Here is an 11,684-nt window from a genome sequence, read left to right on the forward strand (position 1 = left end):
AGACTTAGGGCTCTTCCATGTGAAAGCATGGCATTTGATATCAGCTAATGGTAGAAGCATTACAGAGAACACTTTCCAGGGAAGCTATTTAATGATGATTACAATCAGTGCATTTGAATCTTAGATGACCTGGTGAGTCACTGTCTTCTGTAATTTTATGAGACTCATTTTTAGACTATGAGTCTTTAAACCTCCTATAGGACCTAAGGTGGTGTGTTGCTCACAAATACGAGGTAAATGAAAGACAGACATCCAGGTGTCTTTCCAGGGGTATGTTGGAGAATCCAAAACCTATCTTTCTACAAATGCAGTTTGTTTTCGTTCCTTTCAAGTGTCTTCTTTGGATTTGCACATTGGAACTCCTCAGTCACCAGCGTGTGCCTGTTATTCAGTAAGTACCAAGAAATTTCCCTTTGGTTGGTTTTCACTCTCCATGGCCAAGTCTAGTCATCAGAGAAATGTTTCAAAGAAATTTAATAGATTGTGTCATCTCTGTTTGATGCAGAATGTCTGAGAAGATGCCAGAGCTAGACACCTTTAATTGCAAACATGGCTCATTTACAAATAAATCTACAAATGAATCACTTTCTAGTTTTTGCATGTTGGGTGTTTCATATGTGGAGTTGACACTATTGGCTCTTCCTCAGTAAGATATACATCTCAAGTAGTTTTTGCAGTGTGATGGATTGACCTGGCCTGATAGATAATATGATGGAGTGACTATACCATGGACAGAATCATCACTATCTCCTGCCAATCTTCCACAATTCTAAGTTTTCTTATTTGTTCACTACAAATGTCAATATAGATTAAAAATCATTTACACTTTTTTATTAGCCTAGGAATTTTTGACCACCTTCCATGAGCCAGGTATTATGCGATGCCCTTTACATATAACCTTTCATCTCTCTATTATTCTATTTTATAGTAGAGGGAGCAGGGTTTCAGAGACACTAAGTAGATTGTCTGAGGCCAAACCTCTCTTAAATAGCAGTTAGGATGTGAATAAAAGTCTGTCAAAATTCAAATTTTTGTTATTTCTACTACACCATCATTCCTTGGTCACATTCCCAGTTGGATGGAAGGAGTTTGCTATGTAGGCTATTCATCCCCAAACTGCCTTTATTATGGAACCATATCATAGACTTGTACAAAAATCTAAATAAATAACGAAGACTGCATTCTCCTTTTTTTTTTTTGAGGTTATTATTTAATGACACAGGAAAATAACATGTTATGAAACAAGCTGGTTACAAGTAGTAGGTAGATGATTTCATTTTTGATAAAAAATTAAAAAGCATGAACTTGCATATAAAAATTAGATTAGGTACAAAATGCCAACAGTATTTACTTTTGCTCAGTAATTAAATATTCCTCCCTTTGTTTTTGTCTTTTAAAAAACATTACTTCTGGAATTGAAAAACAAAAAGGAAAACATGATCCTGGAGAGAGTTACTAAACACGAGGAATTAGGAATCCAAGAAGCCAAACCAGGAGCCCAGCAGTCAAGGTTGGAAGCCCAGAACAGGTCTCACCAGGGTGATAACGGCCAAACCTGGAAATGGAAGATTGTTCTTTTCTTTTCCTACTGGAATATTCTTTACCAAACAGTTTCCTCTACATTAGATATTAGCACACTTACATTCAATGGGATTCTATGATTAACTGGCACAACGGCAAAGTGATGCTAGAAATTTTCATTTTGAATTGTTACAAAATCTATTATTTTGTAGTTATATATTATACAAAACACACTAGAAATCAAGTGCTCCTACGACAAAAAACCCATCTGACTTTGCTGTTTTTTTCTGACTTTGTTCATTTTCAATCTTCACAACAAATGTGTTTTTTTGTTTCAGGGACTGGAAGAGGTAATTTTTCTCAGAAAGAGGCAAACATTAATATGTGCTAGGCACTGTCTGATGGCTTGGCTCTAAGACAAGGCAGTTGCCCGTGTCTTCTAAGTACTGTACAGAGCAAAAAGGCTTACCAAAATCCAAACCACCTTGAGTTAAAGAAATCTGAATGAGGAGCATCACCATTCTTTGTATGTGTTTTTAAAGTCTTTGCTGTGTTACCGAATGAAGAAATGCGTGTATTATACCTCTATTGATGTAAACGACGCTCAAACATCTCAATTCCACCCTCTTCCTACCCCACACCCATCAGATGTTATGACTGCTAGTGACACTTTATTCAAATTACAACCCGTAGTTTTTGCTCTAAAAAACAAAACACCTGAGAAAGGCTCATTGCTTTAAAATCAAGAATCTATAAAAGCAATGCCACCCTAATCCTAAGGTGCTTCTTAGGTATTTTCCAAAGCTCTTTACTCTTTCATACTACAGCATTTTCAGGAGGAGTCATTAGGTACTCTCAATGTCCAAGAAATAACTAAAAACAAAAAAAAACCTGAGACTCTTTTCTGCATTACCACCAGCTTCCCAGTACACCAGGTCACCTATTACAGCAGTGAGCAAAGCAACCCATGCTACAGAAATCTTCACAAACCAAGAAGGAAAAGTACAAAAAGAATTATAGTGAAACAATAACATACATTCATGTATATGAGGGAGAGAGATTTAAAATTAAAATATTATATCATCACAAGAAACAGCAGACATTCCTTGCTCTGTGCTTGGGCAACCAAGAAAATTAAAGCCTGTTTTATGTCCCAAAAATAAAAGAGACTTGATAGAAGTAACAGTGCTCAGTGCTTGCAACCCAAGTCAATGTATACTCTTGTCAGACCAGTCCAAATTCCAAAGGCTACAAAAATCCTGTTAGATCAAGGGGTAAAAATTCATTTTAGGACAAAGTTACTCAAGATAAAGAAAGGCATGTCTTGAGTGAGAGAACTGCCTGCTGCAGATGACTTTTTGCTAATGTGTTTAAAGATTATGGACTTCTCAACTTTCTTAGTTTTCTGGTAGCAAAATCCTCCTTGCTTTTTTTGCTTGCCTTCATGGCTGTTCATGTTCAGACCAACAAAGGGAGGCACCTTGAAACCAAATGACAGAGCAACTTGAGGCAAATTTAAGTTATTGACATTAAAGATCTGTTTCAGAGAATAGGAATCATAGGCTCATATGTATGACTTATATGCTTCCTCCGCTGACTTATGAAGAAAGTAGTTCTTTTCAATCAGTTTCTCAAGCTGAGACTGAGTGTCCTAAATTTTAGACCAGGAAAAGTCAAATTCACTTAATGGAACCTTGGATTGTTTCAAGTAATGAAGGAAACCCAATTCTTCTGAGTGCAAAATGAGCAAGGCATGGCCTCCCCCATTTAGGTCTCTGGCTGTTCTCCCCACACAATGAATATATTTCAGGGTCATCTGGAGGGTCATACTGAAGAATCCAGTTGACCTCAGGAATGTCCAGTCCTCTTGCTGCCTTACACAATAGTGTTCCCGAATCTGCGTTGCAGAACTAGAAGAATGTGGTTGTATGCTTATTTTGCTTTTGCTTTCCATGAATGGCCAAGACAGCAAATCAATGTAGTTCAGCAGCTCGTAGTGGTATTTCACGGATATACACGATGAAAAGAAGACCATGAGCTTCTTCTTTTGGTTCTTCTTAAAGAGTGTAAAGAGCAGAAGAATCTCTTTTCAAAGGGACAAATGACGTATCCCTGCTCAAGACCATCCACTGTCACATTAGCTTATTAGCTTTATCATCATCAACATCAACATACAGTGGCTCCTTTTTCAGAGAAATCCTTGCCTGGTCCTCAACTTTTTGAGTTTAGGTGGCAGAACAGAGCATAGTCTGTCTGCGTGTTGGCAAAAGTTTAATAATTTGCTTTAATTTATCTTCAAACCTAACATCCAAGATACAATCAGCTTCATCAATAGCCAGACACTGCAGGTTTTTATACATAAACCCCAGGGTATTCTGCATATGGTCCAGCAGACGGCCTGGTGTGACCACAATGATGTAGATCCCATTAGCAAGTTTCTATGCTTCAGCAGATCTGTTACTGCCACCTATTATCAAGCCATAGGTGTGCACATGGTGAGTCATTAGTTCCTTAAGAACACCAAAAATTTGCATGGCTAATTGTCTAGTAGGTGACAGAATAAGGACCCCTGTTCCATTCTTGGGCATGAACTTTAACTTAACAATGAGTTCAACTGCAGAGAAGAAAAAAGCCAGGGCTTTACCACCGCCTGTTTTTACAGCTGCTAGAAGATCCCTGCCTTCTAGAAGTGGTTTGATACTTTTATGTTGAATTTCAGCCATGTTTGTAAAGCCCGTTTCTTTTATTGCCTTCAGAATGTTTCATTGACAAGATTACATAGAGAAGCAAATGAAGTATCCTCAAAAGCTCCTGTCAGTCCCAGGGGCAGGCTGGGCACCTCACTGTCATCTTCATCATTATCTAGCTTTTCCACATTATTTTCTGTTTCTTTAGGAGTCTTGGCACTTTCTTCTTCAGATTCCCCTTTGTTTTCAGTTTTTGCTTTTTTTTGTATCAGGCCCAGCATCATTCACCAGTTTTCTCTGTTTCTTCTTCTTTTTCTTTTTTGATTCTGAATTGGGAGACTGCATTTCTGCATCTCCATTGGTTAATACAGTGGATTTCTGGGGAGACTTTTTAACTTTTACATTTTCCAGTATTTCTTGAGAAACGTCTGCATTTTGAGTTTCTGATAAGGCCACATTTATAGAATGTTTTGATTTTTTAACCTTTCTATCTCCCGTTGTTTCTTTAGACACATCTCCATTTTGAGTTTCTGATAGGGTCAGATTTGAGGCCCCCTACAACTTTAGATTTTGCTGCCACAGTTTGAGGTTCCGCTTCTCCATCTTCTTGCTCAGGAGTTTCATCATCTGGTGAGACATGCTGTCCAAGAAGTGCCTAGACTGCCGGGCCACACAGTACGGCTCTGCATTCCCATTTTTTACATATTTATTTTGCTCCTCAAAGAACTCCATGAACCCAAGGTGTTGGCTGATGGAAGCCTCTGGTCATCCCAACTGAATCTCCATTCCATCTGGGAGCAAGGGCCCCCAAAAAGCATTAAGTAGAAAGTTGCTTCCCCAAGACTCAAATACCAAGCAGCTATTTTCTTCCAGAGTTGAGGAAGGTTTTCCGAATGTTTCTTTAAAATTGCTCTGAAAATCTGAATCCAGTGGAATAAACTAGATAGGGCTGTTGATTGTGGAGAACATCTATCACCGACTTTAAACCTTTTCTCTTTCTAAAAATTCTTTTTGACATTGTAAAAACAATATATGCTTATTATAAAACATTAAAACAATACAGAGGTGCATAGATATAAAAGTGAACGTTCTCAGTAGCTTCTTTCACTCACTCCCATTTTAGAAGGTAACTGTTAGGAGGTAACATTACCACCTTAGGAAGTAACTAGATTGTATATCACAAGATCTTTTGCGAGCTTTTATATCCCACCTCTATACACACCCGCATATGCATGCACACACGTACACAGTTACATGCCTTTTCTTTTATACCAAAAAATGAGAGCATACTCTAAATTTCATTATGCAGCTTGCAACTTAATACACCACACATAGATTTGTATGTCCATCAGTCATAATTCCGTCAGTTTATCACTCATAATGGGAGTAACACTGTTGTCCCCTTTCTTACCTTGTAAGTTTGCCATGAGGATTAATCGTATGTTCAAAGGTACGCAAGGACAGTGGTACTAAAAAATGACACAGAAGGCTTTGAGATGGCCATTGATGTATTATTTTACAGAGACATAATACAGATTATGTGATGAGCTTCAAGAGTAAGGATGAAGAAGTAATTTCTTGTTTTCCCCCTCTGAATGGGACACTTCGTGATCTGCATATTATAAAAAACATGAAAGTGAGGTCAGACTTGGCAGGGAAATTGCTGGCTACAAGCTTTTAGGACAATTAAAAAACAGCAGGATCATTCTGGCACAAGCTTCAACCAGTTGGCAGAAAAATGCCTCTTCTGCTCCTACGGTGACTGGCAATTCTAAGTAAATGGCTAAAATTGCCTTTCATGTCTGCCTGCAACTTCTTTCCTGAAGTCTTTGAGTCTTGTTGAATTTGCTTTGATAATGAGTATCTTCTCTATTAGGGTAAATTTGACATGCATAAGGATTATTTCAACTCTGACAGGACAGAAATTCACTTGTTTCCAGAATTAGGAATACTTGAAAATTTGCTCAAGTCTAAAAATGAATTTTTCCCTAAAAGTTTTCTTCTTTAAGACTCTGTTGCCATACACAAACCCTGTATTTTATATGATTAGTGACATACTAATAGGCCTTTTGAAATATTAAAAATAGCTCTCAAACCCCTGTGATTTTCTTTGGTGAAGTCCAAGGACTTAGAACCCCAGTTAGGGCATTATTAACTTAAAATATTCCTACTCACTTAAATTATAAGCTGTCAATAAATATCACTTCTCTTTTAACTTCAATTCACAGTTTGCCCTGAGACTACATTACTGACCATACGCCTTCTACCCCTGATATCTAGCCAAGGCAGCATCCATAATTGCCTGTTGGCTTGCCTCTGAGAGCCCATCGTTGGACAGCCTGTATAGTAGAATGGTTGAAAGCAGTCTTTGGAGCTCCAGGGGCTCTGCACATTTGCTTGAGTTTCCATAACGTGGTGGAGATGGTAGCACCTACCTCAAAAGGTTGTTAAATTAATTAATGAGCCCATATAATAAAGCACCTAGAATACTGCCTGGCCCATAAAGTGTCATTATTACTGTATCTTTTGTATGTAAAGTCATTCTCTTTAACTGTTGTTATTGGGATGAGGTCAGTAGCTTTTTATGCTTCTGGAAGAGGAAAACCTCTTCATCTTGTTCCCTGAGTCATAACAGAAACAAAGAGGAAGAAGATGATATAAGTTCAGTAAATCTTCCCTTCATATTTGGTCAGATAAGAGCAGGGGCTTGGAGCCAGGCTGCCTGGCTTGACCACTTAACACTAGCAAGTTTCTTAACCTCTCCAGCCTCAGTGACTTTATCTGTATAAAGGGGATAACAATTGCCCCTGATCACAGGGCTGTTGGGAAAACCAAGACAGTGTGAATAACAGATTTACACATAGTGAGTGCACAATATAGATAGCAAGTAAGTTAATTCTGAGGCAACAGATTCAAGTCTACTACTACTGAGCTCCGACTATGTGTCTATTCTATATAGGGACTGCATTTAACAATATTCCCACAAGGAACACATATTATCTTCACTTAACTGATAAGGAGACTAAAGCTTTGAAAGGTTAAATGGCATGCAGCAGTTCTCCTGTTAGAAGGCGATAGAGCTGAAATGTGATGCCAGGTCTTCTGATTCACAGGCTAGTGTTCTTTATTCTAAACCCCTGGATATCTCTGTGAGCCATGAATATCTGATTACCCCAAGGATTCTCAGGGTCAGCAGTAAATAGGGTAGAGAGACCATCAGTCCCTGCCTTCTGCTTACTGCCCGAAACCTTTTCAATTATTTTTGTATGACCAACACATATGTAAATGCCCAACATGCTTTAAACAGTTAAACAATAAAATATAATTTTCCCACAATCCTACTCTTGGATTCTTTTCTTTCAAAGTTTCATGGACTTTCTTAGAAGGTCTAAATGACCCTCAGAATGTTTTTCACCAGAAAGGTTTTGTTGTTTTTTTCCCCCACTGATTCCAAAACAGTGAGTTGATTCCTCTTCTTCCTGGAAGTCTTTCTAGGTCATTACAAATAGCATTTTTCTTTATAGTTCTCAAGTGACCTTTAGTGCAAACATTTCTTTCTTCTTCCTGGGGTGGGTTCTGACATCATTCTCCAGGAACACAAAGGCCTCCACAAGGTTGATTTATCCTGCTGAGACTCTGGAAAGGGTCTCTTCTCCTCTGACCACGTCTTAATTCACAATTGAGGGAAAAATATTTAGCAATGAGTCTCTTTCCCTATTTTCTTTGAGCTTGGTTTTTAAAAGTCAGTTATTCTAACATCTGCTTGGAACATTTTATTGTCCCTAGTCAGAAGTATGGTTTTGTATTTTTTTAGCCAATTATTTCTTATCTTTGGTTACTTTTGCTCTTTTTTAATTCAAATCAGCCAGCATCTGTTCCCAGGATTCAGTGCCAAGGTGCCACCCAGTTTAGGAAAGCTAATCTTTGATCTTTTTCTTTTGCCTCTTCTTGGTACCACACACTAGTTTTCATCCCCAATTCCCCCACATTCTTATACCTCCCTTTGCAAATTCACTTGAGATTTTAAAAAGAAAAGAAAACTTTAAAAGGAGAGCTAAGATGATTGTTCAGATAAAATGCTGAATCCAGACAGCCAAAAGCTGTGTGGTTTTCTCTGAGTTTGCTCTGTTCTGCCTGGATGTTGTGTGGCTTAATGGGGAGAGAAGCTGCCAGCTTGGAACAGAGCAGAAGGATTTTCAGCATCAGCTCCTCCCATGTCGTGGGTCTCTGGTAAGTTTCCCAGTCTTTTGTTACCCAGGTAGCTTTTTCATGTCATGGGCATAATGGTAAAAACCACCTCCATAGGCCAAATGGAAGGCACAACATTAATGTCAGGAGAGAGGCCCAGGTGGCTGTTTCCTTACTAAGACCAGTCTCTGATATTTGCAGTTACTTTTCTTTCACTTCTTGGTGCAAACAGGTTTTCTTTTAAACATAGCTAACAATGATTTTGCAGTTTCACACTGACATAAAATTTTTGTCCAGTTTTTGAAGGAAATCTATTTATGCATGATGAGTCTTCTGAATTCTAAATCACTGTTACAGACATTTTTAAAGTGAGAGTTGTATAACACATGTAAGATGGAGTAACAAAACAGTTTTTTAAAGTGCTTAGGCCAGGCACGGTGGCTCACGTCTGTAATCCCAGCACTTTGAGAGGCTGAGGCGGATGGATCACCTGAGGTCAGGAGTTCAAGACCAGCCTGGCCAACGTGGGAAAACCTCATCTCTACTAAAAACTACAAAAATTAGTCAGGCGTAGTGGCAGGCGCCTGTAATCCCAGCTACTTGGTAGGCTGAGGCAGGAGAATCACTTGAACTTGGGAGGCAGAGATTCCAGTGAGCTGAGATCATGCCACTGCACTCCAGCCTGGGCAAGACAATGGGATTTCATCTCAAAAACAAAAACCAAAACACACACACACACACACACAAAAGTGCTTTAAAAGTACTTTTTAATCACTTAGTCATTCAATCAACAAACATTTATTTAGTGCCTTACTCTGTCAGATGCTACATTAGATCCCAGCAATATAGTAGCAAGGAAAAAGACACACAGTCCCTGTCTTTCTGGGGCTTAGAGCCCACGTGTCTTCTGCCACTGCAGTAGGAGTTTGAATATGAGTTGTGGCTTTTCTAAGTCAAATGTAAAGATTGACACTTGTCTTGAAACCACGTGAAAAGCCACAGGACAATGGAAGAGAAAAAGATGTTTAAAAAAAAAAAGATTCTGTAATTCCCAGGAGGATTTTATCTCCTGACCACTTTCCTAAGCCGGTGGACTTTTTTTATCCGGGGCCATGAGCCTGAATACAATAATTCCTTCTATGGTGTGGAGATCAGTGACCAGCCAAAAATAAGGGCTAGTAAACTACTTCCAGTAGTCAAATCCAGTCTACCACCTGTGTTTGCATGGCCTATGAGCTAAGAATAGTTTTTACATTTTTATATACTTGAAAGAAATCAAAAGAATAATAATATTTTGTGAAACAGGAAAATGATATAAAATTCATATTTCAGTTTTCATAAATAAAATTTAATGGGAACATAGCCTGGCCCATTCATTTAAGTATTGTGTTATAAGGGCAGAGTTGAAGAGTTGCAACAGAGACTGTATAGTTGGCAAAGCCTAAAATATTCATTTAAAGAAAATGTTTTTTGACCTCTGGTGTAGAAAACTTTCTGGTGCTGTCACTTCACACTTGGCTGCAGCCATCTCCTTAATTGTTAAGAGACACAGCAACCCCAAACAGCCATCTTCCTTTGTATTGCATGAAATACAGGGTAAGCCGTAGGAACAACAGAGAATGGGACATTGATAAGCAGGTTTGAATTTTCTTAAGCTACAAACTTGAGTGTGCAAACTAGACAATATTATTTTGTATAATGTAACTTAATTTACTTAACATTATAACATGCAACGTTAATCATTTCTAGAAAACCTCTGTGTTTTCTCAGTCTTTTCATGTTAAAATTCAGTTAATTCTGGATTTTCTCTGTTGTCTTCCATCTCCTTTAGACGGCACCTGTGTGGGGTAGCCTACGTGGCATTCCAGCAGAGCCTGCCTCTCCTGAGAGGTCTCCCGCCTCTGGTTACTAGCACTCCAGCAACGTTCTTTACCTCACCTGGTCTTGCGGCTTTCTCTTGCTTTTGTCACTTCTGCCAGATACCTGGGTTTATCAGTGCTCTGCTACTCTTGAACTGTTCTCGAGTGTGTGGAAACTTTGCACTGCTCTTCCACATTTTTCTCTGCGGTACCATCTGGCCTTCTCTGACCCTTCCCACCCGCCCCCAACAATCCAGGATTCTGGGATAGGAACCAGGTCTGTCTGACAATGTTCTTGCATTTAATACTGCCATCCTGCCTCTTCCCATAGCCAGCTTCTTGAGTGGAAAACGCCCCCAAGCCTGCTACTGCTCCCCCTGCAGTGGTGTCTCTTGAGTTGGAAAAACAGGATGTCTTCTCTTTCAGGGCCGTGATCTGAGGCAGGCTGGGAGGAGGGAGGAGGAGGCATCTGGTTGATAGCCCTTTACAAAAGGAACATACTTGTGCTTCCCAGCTCTGTGCATGCTCCAGCCAGCTTAAGTCCAACCTATTGGCTCTGCTTGATTCAGCAACTTCAGACTCTGGTTAGGCCAGATGGAAAATCAGTCCTGGAAAAACGAAAATGTGAAAAACTGTGGCAGAGAAGGTCATTCACTCCCTCATAAATCTAAACACACTAAGCCCATTGAAGGACTTGCCAGGAAAATGTGATTTTCAGTTTTCTCTTCGGGTTCAATTTATCTTTACTGCTAAGTAGTCAAGTTGAATTAGATCCAGAACCAGATACAATTCTACCCTTTTTCTTAGAAGGGAGGGACCCCCACCTTCTTGTCAGTGAACTAGCTACCCCATCCTAAAGACTGGTATTTCCTAAGTTAGAAATTCTAGCAGATCTTCTTTTAGGTTTCTGAACTGGGTGCACCCTAGGTTTCATTTTCTCAGATGAATGAGTAATTGCATCTTTTCTGCAATGCCTCACTAAAGATGAGAAACAGTTACTCAGGATTGCATTTCACTTCATTGGGTTTTGCTTTTTGCAGATGGCAATTTTTTCTGCATCTTATGATCTCCCTTGACCTGAAGCATAGCCCCATCTATCATCCTGCCCATTCAAGTTTGTAGTTTTGAAAGATGCATAATAGAATGGAATACATGAAAGAGCACACTTGTCCAGGCGACTTGACCAAATGAACCCTCATGTCAATGAAGGCATTAGAATAGGCCCTGGAATACCTTTACTTCCATGATATTACCACAATTGCATGTAAATATAAAACACGCAAAGCATTCCCCAGGCTGTTATTGGCAAGAATCATAGTTCCTATCCTATGAAGATAGGAGCAGAATAGAAGAGAGTAGTCCAGGTGTATTTCCTACCTGAATGGCAAAGTGGAAATTGATGTATAATTTTCCATATGGAAACAACTTG

The 11,684-nt window shown here is 39.1% G+C and overlaps 1 pseudogene; it reads right to left on the bottom strand.

Moving 5' to 3' along the window:
• Positions 1-2,819: 2,819 nt before the first annotated feature.
• LOC104662505 lies at positions 2,820-4,847 on the bottom strand (annotated as a pseudogene).
• Between the last annotated feature and the right edge of the window lie 6,837 nt (positions 4,848-11,684).

This window comes from Rhinopithecus roxellana, chromosome 11 (assembly GCF_007565055.1).
Source record: "Rhinopithecus roxellana isolate Shanxi Qingling chromosome 11, ASM756505v1, whole genome shotgun sequence".
Taxonomy (NCBI): Eukaryota; Metazoa; Chordata; class Mammalia; order Primates; family Cercopithecidae; genus Rhinopithecus; species Rhinopithecus roxellana.